The sequence below is a fragment of the Equus przewalskii genome, chromosome 7 (assembly GCF_037783145.1).
Source record: "Equus przewalskii isolate Varuska chromosome 7, EquPr2, whole genome shotgun sequence".
NCBI classification, from domain to species: domain Eukaryota; kingdom Metazoa; phylum Chordata; class Mammalia; order Perissodactyla; family Equidae; genus Equus; species Equus przewalskii.
The window spans coordinates 62,396,275-62,412,916 of record NC_091837.1 but is presented as its reverse complement, the minus strand read 5'-3'; the positions used below and the strand labels follow the sequence as shown (position 1 = coordinate 62,412,916).

Genomic DNA, 16,642 nt, shown 5'->3' with positions numbered 1-16,642 from the left:
AGTAGCCCTGAGCTAACTGCTGCCAATCCTCCTCTTTTTGCTAAGGAAGACTGGCCCTGAGCTAACATCTGTGCCCATCTTCCTCTACTTTATATGCGGGACGCCTACCACAGCATGGCTTGCCAAGTGGTGCCATGGTCTGCACCCCAGATCTGAACCAGCAAACCCCAGACCCCAAAGCAGGATGTGCGCACATAACTGCTGCCCCACTCTGCTGGCCCCTCTTGAGTTTTCTTTATCTCCTTCATGATAAGGAATTGATTTTGATGCCTTCTGGTTACTCACTTGATTTCTGGTACCAGCATCTCTTGGCTTCCTTGTCTGATCATTTGGCAATATCTATAAAAATTGGTTGATGTTTTATAGCAATCTTACATTTCTTGGGAGAAAGACGGAGAATCTAGTTTGTTAGTCTTGTCTATTTGTGTTTTGTGTGTGTGTGTATGAGGAAGGTTGGCCCTGAGCTAACATCTGTTGCCAATCTTCATCTTTTTCATGAGGAATATTGTCACTGAGCTAACGTCTATACCAATCTTCCTCTATTTTGTAGGTGGGACACTGCCACAGTGTGGCTTGAGGAGCCCTGTGTAGGTATGCACCCAGGATTTGAACCAGCGAAACCCTGGCCTCCAAAGCAGAATGTGTGAACTTAGCAATTCAGAGACCAGGTGGCCCCATGTCTATTTGTTTATTTTGAGCACAAATAAGTTAAGAATTTCATGACTACTAGGAAGTGTATATCTGAATGGCTAAGTTTGTGTTTATGTGTTTATGCTTGACCCATGACTAAATTTTACAATAGAAGTCATAGGCTTTTTCTGTCTATATTTCTGTGTGTTTATATGTAACTCAGAAAGGCCCTTACCTCTCATTGCATAAGTGCATAATATTCTTCTACCTCTAAAGGCATTCCCAAAGTCAATTATACAATCCTTTAAAGGAGTTCTATTTTAATTAGTGTAGAAATAAATAAGCACTAATGCTAACTAATGAATATTCCTAAACTTTCCACAATATAAAGAAACTAAACTTCTAATGCTTTTAACGTGAAAAATAAAAGTTACTGTTAACTCAGAAATGTTTTAAGAGTTCAAGTTCACATAATTTATGCAAATTTTTGGCATATAAGACTAGTTTAATATGTTTGGTCCAGTAACAGCAGCTGTATCTTCTCTGATTTGTCAGTGTTAAGTATAACATACAAGAAGATTTATGTTTTACTTTATTCTTTCTAAACTTATATAGGCTTACTGATTAAGTAAATTATCATTACTTCTATTAAGGGTTTAAGATTATTAAAAATGTAACTTTGTGGGGCCAGCCCTGTGGCATAGTGGTTAAGTTAGGCATACTCTGCTTCAGCAGCCCAGGGTCACAGGTTCAGATCCAGGGCCTGGACCCACACCACTTGTCAGCCATGCCATGGCAGCAACCCACATATAAAAAAAAGAAAATGTGGAGAAAGATTGGCACAGGTGTTGGCTCAGGGCTAATCTTCCTCAGAAAAAGAAAAAAAACATGTAAATTCATGAAACCAAATTAAATCATTTTTCTGATAAACTTTATTTCAATAACAATTATGTTTTATAATATGTTAGCTTGAAGATAATTTTGAAGATCTTCAGGTAACTGAAAAATTTGAACTGATGCTAAATTGAGTTAGTTGGTGGATATTCAGTGTATACCTAGAAGAATAAACTAGAATAGAATACTGAAACATTAATTGCTAAGCATAATTTTAAGTTACATATTTTTGGCCTCATTTTTATTTGGCGAAGAGTGGCTATATACATTTGGGCTTTATAATGAACATGTTCATTTCGGACCTTGAAAAGTTCTGTCATAGGAAATGTATATAGACGTAGAAATTCGTACAGCCTTGTGAAAAGGCAATTTTATTTATTATGGTCAAAGCTGGCTAGAATTTGATGGGTTTATTTATAAGACATTCAAAAAGAGCTGTAGTGTCAAATATTATACAATGTAAAACTAGAATTTGGTTTTCTTTCTGTTAAAATGGATAAATAATTTTGTATTATTGGTCTCTGCTTAAACGACGCTGTAAAAGATATAATTTACCTTCTGTGTAATCTGCCTGGATAACAAAGATTCTGTGTTTTCCATGGTATATATTTATTTAATTATATCCTTGATTATTTAAGTAAACAGAGGTTTCTCACTTAAGAAAGACTAAAGTTCTTTAAAAATCATGTTACTTTTTAAAATATTTTATTGTTACTTTGGTTAAACGTGTAGTAAATTTTTATTGTACAGCAACCCATGATCCTCTCTTAATCAAATGTTCAAATCTCCTGAGAACTTTTGATAATTTGCCTTCCCCAAATAAAGTCCTAGATGATATGTTTTCATCTAGTATTGTCCTTTAGATATCCCAGAGGGTTCCTGGAAAACTACAAAAATTTGCTTTTTCGTCGTCTGAAAAGAGAGGTGCTAGAAATAATTAGGTTTATTTGATATGTTCTGATTGATGAATTGTACAGGAGGAGGTGTCAAATTAAAAGACATGCTTAGCATTCCGTAGGTTACATTTATATAGATGAAATGATATTAATATAAACAGTTCATAAATTGTAGACCATATGGGAAGTTCCTAGAGGTTCGTCAGTGCCCTTACTGCCCATGATACGTTTCTATTTATCAGTCATGGTGTTGTTTTGCCTGATATTAGAAGACAACAGTGTAAATTATGTCATAATTTCAGTTATTTTTCAAAATTTTATTAGTCACATCTTTATTTGTTTAACATGAATCTAGCATCTTCTAGGTCATTCGTTTTCAAATGCAGATCCACATCAGTTACCTATTTTTATTTTATTATTGCAGAGATGTTTAGGACCTACTCTAGACTTAATGAGCCTCTTTACTTGCTATTTTTGCTATATTCTAGGTGTACAGTCTTACTGTTTGCATGCTATATTCACGGCATATTATGTCTCATGATTACTTTATATTATATTTAAATGTTTTTTTCTGTAAAACTTTATACATTTTCAAGATTTAGATATAATATCCACTCTTTTATGAAGACAAGGTTAATCATATTTATACATATTGTGTATAATTGTTTTTGTAACTGATTTTACTCTCTAGTTTTGCATGCCAGAAAAACAACCAAATTTCCTCATCAGTTGCATTATTGATATAATAAACAAAATACAAAACAGCTAAGGTGAGAACTATAGGACAGATTTGACAATAGCTACATACTTACTCAAATGCAACAAAGAGAGAAACTAATGACACATTTGGAGAGTGGCGAAGCCTACACTGTGAATTCCCCATTCATGTCTCCCCCGACAAACACCATGCATTTGCATGTGGATGATTTTTTTATTGCAATCTCCTACGGCTTTTTGCCTGCGAGCATTCCCTGGCTGCTAGAACATGCCTAGACCATACACAGAAAATGCTGCAAGTGTCAAGGAACCAATGTCCATGGGAGCAGCTTCAATAAATATTATATGGGAGTTGGTGGGTAAAGGCCCCAAATTTTGAGCCATGTTCAACAATACCTCCCTAGAAGTCCCCAAGAGTATTGAGCTCTAGTTGCTCACAGTGGTAATTTGCTTTTGATTTCAGCCAGTAATGGCTTCCTGTCTGTTTTAGACTGCTGTGACTGCCATAAGTACCACAGACTAGGTGGCTGAAATAACAGAAATTTATTTTCTCACAGTTCCAGAGGCTAGAAGTCTGAGATCAAGGTGTTGGTAGGGGTAGTTCCTTCTAAGGCCTCTCTCCTTGGCTTGTAGGTAGTCACCTTCTTCCATTGTTTTTGCATGGTCTTCCCTCTGTGTATATCTGTTTTGTGCTAAATGGTGTCCCTCCAAAATCCTTACGGTGAACCTCTAGTCCCTAGTACCTCAGAACGTGACTGCGTTCTGGAGACAGGGTCTTTAAAAGATGACTAAGTTAAGATGTGGCCACTAAAGTGGGTCCTAATCCAGTCTGACCGGTGTCCTTATGAGAAGAGGAAATTTGGACACACAAAGATACCAGTAATGCTTGCACGCAGAGGAAAGACCATGTGAGGACAGTGAGGAGGCATCTGCCAGCCAAGGAGAGAGGTCTCTGGATAAATCAAAAGTACCAACACCTTAATCTTGGTCTTCTAGCCTTTAGAATTATGAGAAAATAAATTTCTGTTGTTTAAATCACCCAGTCTGTGTTATTTTGTTATGGCAGCCTGAGTAAAAAAATAATACAGTGTCTGTGTAGGACATCAGTCCCATATTGGATTAGGGCCCACCCGTATGACCTCACTTTACCTTAATTACCTCTTTGGAGGCTGTATCTCCGAACACAGTCACAGTCTGAGCTGCTGGGGTTAGGACTTCGAGATATGAATTTTGAGGGGGACAAGATTCAGTCCCTAACACTGCTTTCAAAGCTCATACTCACCTCGCGCCTAGGCATGCTTCCCTGGGATCATTCTCTAATAAACCAGTTGCTATTTACTGTTTGCCTAACTCTGCTTTTGAGGAGTCTCAAGCTAAAGTAGTTAAAAGACCTGGAAAAAAAAAGAAGGAAGTTGAAAGATGTTTTAAAAAACTCATAGAAGATGAGACTAGACAGAAAGAGGGAGAAGTGCTTGAAAATATAGTGTAAATTGCAACTTAAAAATTGAAGAACAACATGGGTTTTCAGATGAAAGATTACACTGAGTTCTGAGCAGGATAAATAAAAACAATGCCTTTGTAAATACATTTTATTAGTTAGGGTAGATTAAATTACTCTATAAATAAATCCTAAAATATAATGGCTCAAATGCTTTGAAGCTTATTTCTCCTTTGGAAAACCATCCAGGCCAGGTGCTCTCTTTTATGAGTGGCTCTCTTTTATGTAGCGATTTATAGACCCCTAATCCTGACATTTTATAGTTCTACCTTTGTGCAGACTTGCTACCATCCATTGCTAGCCAGTGGAATGGAAAAGGTCACAAAAACATGTGTACTTTCTTTCCTTCTTTTCTTGTTTATCACCACAATAAGTCTAGTTAACATCTGTCCCCATACATAGTTATAAACTATTTTTTTTCTTGTGATGAGTACTTTTAAGATCTACTCTCTTAGGAACTTTCAAACATGCAACATAGTATTATTAACTATAGTCACTAAGCTGTACGTTACCATGCCTACTTTCTTAAAAGCTGTTTCATTGTAGAGAATTTTACCCCTTGGCCACCCTTAATTGCAAGGAAGCCTGGGAATATAGACTATCCATTTGCCTGACTATGGTATAATTGCTATCAAAGCAGGAAAGAATAATTTTGTTGGATACAAAGTGTTTCTGTCTCATTACAGTATTACAGAATAAGAATTGCAAAGACAAAAACAAAACAAAACAAATCAAGAAACAAAAAAGAAATTCTGAAAATTTATCATGTATCAGAGACAGATTATTTACAAAGGGACAACAGTTAAATGACAAGATAATTTGCATTAGAATCAACCTTGAAAATTGTGAGTGACCCTCTTACTTATGAATTCTATACCTAACTAATCAATATTCAAAAATGAGGGTGAAGTAAAGTATTTACCCTACTGAAGATATTATCTATCAAATATGTACATTTGAGTACAAAAATGCACATGATAATGACAAATTTGAAAGTGATTAAACAAATTGGATCTAAAAATGCTTGAAAACAGTAAATATTCTTTTCCATATTAAGAATTTGTTTCCTGCTCTATTGAGGGATATGTGTTGCTTTACATGAAAGTGTTTGGATTTTATCAAATAGTTCTCTGTATCTCTCAAAGACATCTTATAATCACTTGCCTTTAATCTTTTAGTGTTTTGAATTATAACAATACTTTTTCTCATGTTACATCATTTTCCATTCAATTTAGTTCCTCTGATATCTTTTAAATATATTTTAAAACTAGGAATCCAAAAATAGAGAGTACAACTCCTTTTCAGTATATGTGAAAATATTTGCAAATAATATTTCACACATCAGACCATAAGGAAGACCTCAATGAATTAAAAATGGGAACAATAAAAATAGCAGTCAGGAAAAAATAGTAATTAACAGCAAATTTTAAATGTACTTCTTCTAGAACTGTATAAAATCTCTATTAAACCCCCAGGGAATAAAAGGGAAATAAGAACAAAATTTCAGAATTTCTAGAAAATAACGATAATAAAACAGCCATGTTAAAATCTATAGAATATTACTAAAGTAATGGTTAAAAGAAAGTTCCTAGTATTAAATATCTGTATCAATGAATGAAAAATAAATTAAATATCCAACTCAAAAATCTGGAAAAGAATAAAATAGGGAACTAAAAGGATGCAGAAGGAATATATTAATAAAAACAAAAGCAGAAATTATAAGTAGAAAAAAACAAAGCTTAAATTTAATAAATACATTAAAAATGACATTTAAAAACATCAACCAAATGCAAAATTCTAGTTTAAATAATGAAAAAGAAGAGACTAAACAAATTAACCAAATTAGAGAAATTTTAAATAAAATATAAAAGGAAAACTATTTACAAAAATATTAACAGGATTTCTCTTGCACAATTCTACTTACACGTTTGAAAATCGAGATAAAATAGATTACTTTCTAGGAAAATATAATTGACCAAAACTAGCAGCACTGGAGATAATCTAAACTGACAAATAACCAAAAGGAATTTGAGGAATTACACTATAAAATGCATCTCTCACAAGTAAGTTGCATAAACAGTTTCACAGGGAAATTTTATCAACTTTATAAATATCAGATAATCCAAAGAGGAGGGAAAAAAAAGCTTCCAAATTCTTTTATAAAGCAAATAAACCGTGGATACAAAAATGTGATTGAGAATGAACACAATATGAAATTTATGAGAGATCTCAAATATCTATATTGTTGCAAAAGTATTAAGGAAAATAAAAGCAAAGACAATGCAACAACCATTAAAAATACACTTTAGCAAACTGAGATTGATGCCAGGACTACAAGACATTTTCAATATTAGGAGATTGCAATAAAATTATTTGTTATATTGATAGATCTATGAAGAAAAATAGCATAGAGATCACCATAAATTCTTACAAAGTACTTCACAAAATCTTACATATTTATCAATCTGAGCACCAAAGTATTCTAGTAAAATATTTAGAAAAAAAGTTAACAAAAACGTGCAAAACCTATATAATGAAAACTTTAAATCACTGTTAAAAAATCCTATATTTGAAAAAAATGGAAAGAAAGCTTGTCTTTCTATATCATGGCTCAACAGTACCCAAAAAAGGTAAATTCTTTTTGAGTTAAGCTTGATCTTTTTAAAAATGTCAACTTTCTTTTTGGAGTTAAAGTTGATTATAAAGTTTATGTGTATATATTTATTTATATCTATATAGACATAAAACTCAGAATAGCCAGAAAATCCTTTAAAAAACAAGGCACTATGTTCAGTTGGAAATTATAGGGCCTCTTTAAGTTAAAAATGTGCAATATTTATGCATTTATCAATAGGCAGACCAGGGAAGTGGAATAAGTCCAGACATAGAAATCAACTTGAGTGCATTTAACAATTTGGTATATGATAAAGCTGCCATCTCAACTCAATAGTTTAACGTTGGAAAATTGAATAATCATCTGGAATAATATAGAATCATATCCAAATATCACATTATACACTAATATAAATTTCAAATAAACCAGAAGTCTAAATGTAAAAATGAAAATAAAGAAGTTTTAGAACAAATATAAGAAAATTATATCATTGTTTTGGGGAGAAGAAAATGTTGTGACTCAAACAAGAAGGTAATAAAAAAGAAAGAGACATTTGACTACATTTTTTTAATGGAAAATTTTGTATAGCAAAAAGACCACATGCAAAATCCGAGGAAAAGAGACAAACAATCAGAAGATATTTGCAACTTATAGTACAAATAAAAGGCTCATGTCTTTATATACCAAAACTTCTAAATATCTAGTAAAAATATGGCCAATAATCTAATATAAAGTAGCCAAAAGATATAAGCAGTTCACTGAACAAGAAATAAAATCTTTTATTTATTTATTTATTTTTTGTGAGGAAGATTGGTCCTGAGCTAATATCTGTTGCCAACCCTCCCTTTTTGCCTGAGCAAGATCGTTGCTGAGCTAATATCTGTACCAATCCTCCTCTATTTTATGTGGGATGCTGCCACAGCGTGGCTTGACAAGTGGTGCTAGGTCCACACCCAGGATCCAAACCTGCAAACCCTGGGCCACCAAAGTAGAGCATGTGAACTGAACCGCTATGCCACCAGGCAGGCCCCAAGAAATAAAAATCTTATACATGTGAAAAAAATACTTAACCTTATGTATAATTTTGAAAAAGCATATTAAATCATATTGATAATGCTTTCTTGTGACTCAAAAGGCCAAAATTTGAAACACTGGGGAACATCTATTGATAAGACTTTAGGGAAGGAGGCACTTTTATATATTGGTTCTTTGAGAAGATCAACAAAATTGCAACCATGTAACTAAACAGAACAAGAGAAAAAAAAAACCCATTTAAATTGCCCAAATTAGAAATGAAAAATAGGACACCACTACAAACCCTACAGAGACTAAAAGGATTAAAGGAAATACTATATCAACAAAGGAAGTAACTTAGATGAAATGAACAAATTCCTAGAAAGAAACAAATTAACAAAAGCTGAACCATGAAGACAGAAAATCTGACTGATCTTAAACACGTAATGAAGTTAAACAGTAATTTAAAATATTCTTACAAATAAAAGCCCAGGCCCAAATGGCTTCGGTAAGGAACTCTGCCAAATATTTAAAAATGAAATAATACCAATCTTCCTTAAGCTCTTCCAGAAAATAGAATATGAGAAAACATTTCACATCTCATTCTATGAGATCAGTATTAATCTAACAGCAAAGTCACACAAAAACAGTAATTAAAAAAAAGAAACTACAGATCAATATCTCTTATCAATATAGAGACAAAAATGTTCAACACAATGTTAGAGAATTGAATGTAACATCTGGAAATCATTTAATGTAATGCATAGTAATAGAATATAGGACAAAAATCAGATGATCATCTCAATAGATACAGAGAAAGCATTTGACAAAGTTGTAAAAACTCTCAACAAACTAGGAATAGGAAACTAGGGAACTAGGAAGGGAACTTTCTCAACATGATTAAGGTCATTTATGAAAAACCTATAGCTAGCATCATAGTTGATGATGAAAGAATGTTTTCCTTGTGATATAAGAAACAAGGCAAGGATGTTCACATTTACAATTTCTATTCCACATCGTAATAGAGCCAGTGAAGCCAGGAGCAAAGAAGAAATAAAAGTCATTCAGATAAGAAAGGAGCAAAGCCATCTTTGACAATGACATCATTCACTATGTTGAAAATCCTAGGCTACCCACAAAAACAACCCTCCCCCCAAACCCCAAAACTGTTAGAACTAGTAAACACATTCAGCAAGGATACACAGTACATGATACAGCAACTGTATTTCTATATTTAATCAATTAACAATCAGAAAACAAAAGTAGGTTATTCTATTCTCAATAACATCAAACAGAATAAAAGACTTAGGAATAAATTTAAAAGAAGTGCAAGACTTGAACACCAAAAACTATGAAATAAAAGTCTGAATGGGTGGAGAGACATCCTATATTCCTGGATTTGAAGACTTCCTATTAAGACGGCAAGTATTCCAAAATTAATCTACAGATTCAAGCAATCCTTATAAAAATCCAGCAAGTGTTTTTATTTTTTGGCAGAAATTGACAAGCTGATCCTAAAATTTACATGTAAATACAAAAGACTTCAAATAGTTAAAACAATACTGAAGAAGAGCAAAGTTGAAGGACTTATACTTTTCAATTTCAAAACTTATAAAAGTACAGTAGCTATGATAGTGTGTCATTGGCATACATATAGACACAGAGGATTGAGAGTCTAAAAATCAGCTGTTACACAAAGAGTTGACTTTTGACATAGACATCAAGGTAATTCAATGAAGAAAGGATAACCTTTTCAACAAGTTTTGCTAAGATAATTAGATATCCACATCCTAAAAGATGAATTTAAACACGTACATCATACACAAAATATAAAATTACTTTGGATAGTAGAATTAAATGTAAGAGCCAATACTATAAATGTCTTGGAAGAATACATAGGGAAAAATCTTCATGACCTTTGGTTAGGCAAAAATTTCTTAACTACAACACCTAAAGCACAATCCATTAAAAAAAAAAGCAAAAGAAAAAAATTAACTAAACTCCATCAAAATTAAAAACTGCACTTCAAAAGACATCATTAAGAAATTGAAAAGATAAGCCAAATTGAGAGAAAATATTTACAAATTATAAATCTAATAAAGGACTGTGTCCAGAATTTGAATTTAATACACAATTGAATAAATACTCCACAAAGGACAATAGACAAAAGGTCAATAAACCCATGAAAAAAATGGTTCACATTATTGGTCATTAGGAAATACAAATTAAAATTACAATGATGTAATATTTCACCCCCACTAGAACAGCCGAAATAAAAAAGACAGGAAAGAACAAGTATTGGTGAGGCTCTGGAGATACTGTAACCCTCCAATATTCCTGGTGGGAAGGTAAAATAGTGTAGCCACTTTGGAAGACAATTTTTGGAGCTTCTTAAAAAGTTAAACACAAATTTACCATATGACTATCAATTCCACCTGTAGGTATCTATTCAAGGGAATGAAAACATATGTCCACAAAAAGAGTTATATTCAAATATTTATGGCAACATTATTCATAATAGCCAAGAACTGGAAACGATCCTATCAGCTGGTGAATGGATAGAGGAAATGTGTTACATGCATGAGATGGAATGCCGTTCAGTAACAGATAGGTAGGAAGTACTGAAACGTGCTACAATGTGATAAACTTTAAAGACATGCTAAGTCTGGGATACGGAAACGTTTTCTTTAAAGGGTCAGATCATAGAGTCTTTAGATTGTGCAGTCCATACAATTGGTTGCAAACACTCAATTCTGCCCTTGTAGGGGAAAGTAGCCACAGATATTTTATAAATGCATGGGTCCAGCTGTAATCAACACAACTTTATTCACAAAAATAGGAGTCAGGCAGGTTTGTTCTGTGAGTGGCAGTTTGCTGATTTCTATGCTAAGTGGGAAAAGGCAGATGCAAAAGATCACTTACTATATGATTCCATACATGAGATGTCCAGAAAATTCCCATCTGGAATGAGGATTGACATGAAAGGCATTTAAGGGATCTTTTGGGGGTGATGAAAATGTTCTAAACTTGGATTTTGGTGGCAGTTACACAACTCTGTAAATTTACTAAAATTCTTTGAATTGTAAAGTTAAGATAGATAAATTCTATGATGTTCAAATTATATGGCAAAATATTAGCATTTGTTAAAAATATGCAGTAGATGTATGATTGTAATATCATGTGGTGCACTTTTCCATATTCTTAAAATATTTCGTGATTAAAATGTGAAAAGGTAATTATGTTAGGTTCCAAACCCACATGTTGAATAGAATTAAAATAAGACTCAGAGAAGTTACATTACTCATTCAGAATGACATAACCTATTAATGCAGAGTCAAGACTCAGATTCAGACCTCCATATGTTCATGTCTTTCACACTGAATTTCATTGTTCTATTTATATAGACGGGGAAAAAACATGGAAGCAACGAAGAAATTCTGTTCTTTGTTCTCCATTTCTTTTCCTAATTTCTCCCTGTTTATCTGCTCCATAAGAAACTAGGTCACAGAAAGAAGAGTAAACTCTTAGAAATTGAGAAGGTAAATTTAAACGTTACATATGTAAACGCTGTGTTTTAGTGGCATCTTTGGTCTCTGATAACTCTTTGTCAACATTCTTTGTTAATCTAGTAAAACATTGGAAAGATATCATCTTAATACCATCCTGGATTTTTTGTTTTTTTATCATCTTTCAAATACTTAGTGACAGGTTAAGTACTAACTCAATGAATCAGCTTCACATGAGTTAATATCCTTTATTAAACATGCGCAATCTTCAAGTGTATAGAAACTTTTGGAAAAGTTGTCAACTTGCCATGACATGTTCATGATTTTTGTGTGTGTGATTCTTCCATCATTTCAACATCTGCCCCCTTCCAAAACAAGGAGTACTTTAATTCATCCCTGTTTGTACATGTTTAAAAAGTTTTAGAATTATTTAAATGCTAGAATATGCCAGAACACTAAAACAAAATTTTGATGGAAAGTTCAGTACTCATGATAGTTATTTATTATTATTCATATTGATTGCATTCCATTTATATGCTCGCCTTTGACATTTCTTTAAATTGGGAAAGTCATTAGTGTGATTTCTTTCCACGTTGATTTATATAGCTTGTTTCCTTGCTTGGTTCTAGGATACTGACTTCATTTCTCATGAAGGATACTGCAGACCATTAAGTTTAGCAATCTGTATCCCAAAAGTGTTGTGCCCAAATCATTTTTGCTTTATTTTATGAGATTTGTTTGCCAAATTTTCATGTATTAGTCTTCTAAAAGGAAAGAGGAATGTTTAGAAAAACATGAATCGCTTTCCATAGACCTCAGCAATTGTTTCTCCCACTGAGGATACTTGGAGCTATGCCCGGGGGATGAGATTTGGGGCATATTTGGAGCAATTTTCCATTCCATACATCTCATCCTTCTCTATTAGAAAGTAAAAATACAAAACAAAATGAAACAAAACAAAAACGTTAAAATCAAATAAATGCAAATCAAGGGAATGTGTGCAGGTGGTCAAGAGGAAGTATTTAAAATTTTACAGAATAGCCCCGAGCCTATTTAGTGCCAAGCTGAGTTCATTGAGATGAAATGCTGTTACTCATGCTATTCTATTAGGCTGGATTTGAAGTTATTACTGCAGGAGATTAGGTCAGAGTATACTATAAAGCCAGCCAAATTTCATCTAAGTTGTTTATTTTTACTTCTCTCTTTAAACTGTGTATGTACATGTATATAAAATAGCTGACTGCATATGAGATTTTCCATTGGTTTTAAATTACTCTTATTTGCTAAGGGGGCATAGTAGCCTGGATAGCCGAAAATTTGTGATTTAGCCCTCTGTCCTAGCAATACTTTATTAAAGATAAAGGACATTCTTTTGACTCCTCTATACTCAGATGAGCATTGTGACTCTGGCTTTTCTTTACATGGTAAATAAGTTTTAAAATACTGGGTCAGCGTAACTGGCAGTGGCTTTTAAAGAAAAGCAAACTTTTCTTTTCTGTGGAATTTTAAAGTTATCATTTAATTATCTGTGGGGAATGAAAAATGTCATGAATTCTGGACACCCGTGAAGCTGTTTCCTGAATGAGTTTGAAGAGGGTATTCAGTGTAAATTTACAAAGTTTGGAGGTACTTTCCCCAAAGCTAGAGAATTTTTCACCCCTTGAGGTCATGCATAAGTCTGACAGAAAGGTTCTGGATAAAAATATTGGGGAAGGTGGTAGATAATGATCCTAGACACAAGAATGCCAAGAGTTTCTGTCTCATGACATATGTCTCATTAATCATTTTGCACCAAAAAATGTACTGCTCAATTTAGTTACTTGCATTTTTTTTCAAGTCTCAACTCAAGCATTAGCAAACTTTTTACAGAGCTATTTTTTACTATATCACAGGCACTGTTTGAAGCCATTAAAGTATATTGATTCCCTTAATTCTCCCAAAGACTCTAGGAGGTAGATACTATTTTATTCTAACTTTACAAATGGGGAAATTGAGGCCCACAGAAGGCAAGTGACATGCCCAAGTTCATCCCAATCCTAAGAAACAAAGACAAGATAAACATAGGGTTTTTCCCTTAATTTTACCTTTTAAAAAAGTTGACACTGTATTATAATAAAGAATATTTGAAAGGAATACATTACCAGCTCTGAAGGCAACATCCAAAGGGGCATTCCAGATCTGTTTGGAACAACAGAGGCTATTTAGAAGTGTATATCCTCTCAGGGTCACATTTTTTAAGAACAACACTCCTGTGGATGCATAAGGCCTCATTTGATTTTCAAAAACAAATGCTGCACCACCTTTGTCATCTCTCTCATGCTTGTAAAAGTGATTCTTTCTCTGGGAAAGCATCTTTCACCAGTCTGTTCCTTTATCCTCCAATCCCAACACATGCAGAAACACACACACACACACACACACACACACACTCTGCTCCAATCTTTCTCTCTGTGTCAAAGTACGTGAGTGGTTGTGTCAGATTCTCATGCACTCATTTGCTCTAGAAGACTTTTATAAAGAATCCTACCTCACTCCGATCAGCAGATCTTATCCCCGCAATTTGTCACTGAAGTTAAAGCCGAGGACACGGAGAGGGACTTTCTCTAACTTAGGGCTGAAGGCTGCCCTGTCCCTGCCACCCATTGTCAGTAGGCCAGAGAGTCAGCATGTACAAGTCCAGATTCTTTGACCTCTGGCTAATCAGAAAGGAAGCCTGGATAATGAGAGCAGATTACTGCATATCTGGAGATGAGCCTGTGTGGGCATTGAGCCTCCCATTCTGGTCAAAACACAATAAGACTCTCTCACGGGTGGTAAGGTCAGTACTTACTGTTGATGTCGGCAGCCTTCAGCTTCCAGCTCAAACCATCATCTTATATAAACGCCATTATTCATTATAAAATTGCCTAACCCTCTATAGCAAGCTCTGCAGTGTTTGACTCTGTGACCTATTCTTAAAGTGACTCTTAGGGGTTGGCTCCATGCTGTGTGCAGAGAACAAATTTTTGTCTTTATTTGTTAAACTTATTTCAGTCATTAACCTCTTGCTGTAACCCTTTGATCTCCTCCTTCCACTAGTTTCAGCATCGGAATGAGAAATAATTGACCTGTTGTCTGGAAACATCCTAATAGGAAACCCCACAGTGAAGCCTTCTTAGAAGCAATTTCCTTAGTTGGACGTAAGCTTTCCTGCCCAAATCTTTGCCTTGATGTTTTCCTCACTGAGGACTGATTCAAGCACCCCAAGCTGGGCAGCTACCCGGCAAGTCATTCCACAGTTTTCTACAGGGAAGGAGATGATCACCCATCTGGGGAGCTGGGTCACATGCTCCTCTCTTAACCAAGTTTCCTGTCATAAAAAGGAAGGATAATATTTTCGAAGATAAAATTAAACAAATTCTCTTTTGTCAGCTGAATTCCCTGGCTGAGGTGGAGGCATCCAAGAAAAGAGAATGTACTAGAGCCAGAGCAGGCTCAGCCGTGTTCGCCTGCAGATGGGTCAAGGGCAGGAAGCCAGGCCACTGAGGTCAGTCACTGGGTGGCAGATCTTCCCTCCTTAACCTGAAAGACAGACAAATGCCCTCTGAAAGTGTCCATACAGGGCATTTGGCAAAAGCACAATTTCCTTCTCAGAATTTTGGATGGTCACTCTGCCACATTCTGTTAATGGGAAGGGTAGAAAGAACACTCCCTTGGCACTAGTAAGTGATTGATAAATATCTGCAGAGTAAATACTTTTACCACACAAATATTTGAATCTTTCCAGAAACTATGAATCTTTCTGGGCTTTAGTTACTTCGATTGTCAAAATAGGAGGGTGAACTGGGTGGGACCAGTGATTCTTAAAGTCTGGGACCCAGAAAACAATAGTATTATCATCACCTGGAAACTTGTTAGAAATGCCCACTCATAGGTCCCACCCCAGAGTTATTAGAGCAGAAACTTTAGGGATGTTTATTTCCTGCCATATTTTGAAATCCGTTTTCCTACTGAAAAATCACTGGGTCTCATCTCCCTGTGTCAGCTCACTGTGTCTACCCCTCTGCTACCTTCAAAATAACTACCTGATGATCTGTAGTTGATAAAGTCTTTAAACACTGCTCAAGCCGATTCAAAATCCCCAGATTCCCAGGACTCTCAGAAGAGTAATGGTATGGTGATAAAGGTTATTTGACGTGGGGGTGTGTGGGGGGGTGTGAGTGTGTAGTGTGTTGGTGTGTCTTTGGTAGCAAAGTTGAAGAATTTATTGCAGAGAATATATTATATATATTACTTTATTTTTTTAATAAGTTCAGCCCTTAACTCTTTTGAATTTAAAAGTAGTATTTCTCCACTATGCATATTTTTGAGTTAGCCTTGATAATTACTAGGTAATAGGCTCCAAGGCTCACAGAAACACCTCTCGCCTTCTCTGGGGTTCTGTAAAGCATCTGGCAGCATTGAACTAGGAAGCCAGGATCTCACCAGTACCTTTAAAGGCACTTAGGAGTAGATGATGCTATTTAGCTATTTGTAGGCCATGAAATGGTCCCATCTTTCTTGGCTTGGGACCGGTTTTATGACCCTGCTCCCATTTATGTTGTTGGTTGATAATGTTATTCAAGAATGCAGGAAGTTAGAGATTGAATAAGCCTGGAAAATGACTTGGATATTTTTACAATGTTCCTAACCTAGATATTATTAATCCTGGCTTAGTCAAAAGGAATAACTAGCCATTCAACATTTAATGTTGAGTAGACTGCACATTAAACAATTTTTGCCAATAATACTACAGTTAAAAAGAAGTTAGGGGCCAGCCCAGTGGTGTGGTGATTAAGTTTGTGAGCTCTGTTTCTGCAGCCTGGGCTTGGTGGGTTGGGATCCTGGGCTTGGA

At 34.7% G+C, this 16,642-nt stretch overlaps 1 long non-coding RNA gene across 1 annotated transcript in view; it reads right to left on the bottom strand.

Annotated features, from left to right (window-relative positions):
* The window catches only part of LOC139084543 (uncharacterized), a 68,710-nt gene extending 54,156 nt beyond the window's left edge, over positions 1 to 14,554 (bottom strand). The window contains exons 1-2 of the long non-coding RNA XR_011542000.1: positions 14,297 to 14,554; positions 13,911 to 13,947 (exon numbers count right to left, since the gene is read on the bottom strand). This is a non-coding gene — a long non-coding RNA (uncharacterized lncRNA). The remainder of the gene's footprint in view (positions 1 to 13,910; positions 13,948 to 14,296) is intronic.
* Positions 14,555 to 16,642: the final 2,088 nt, after the last annotated feature.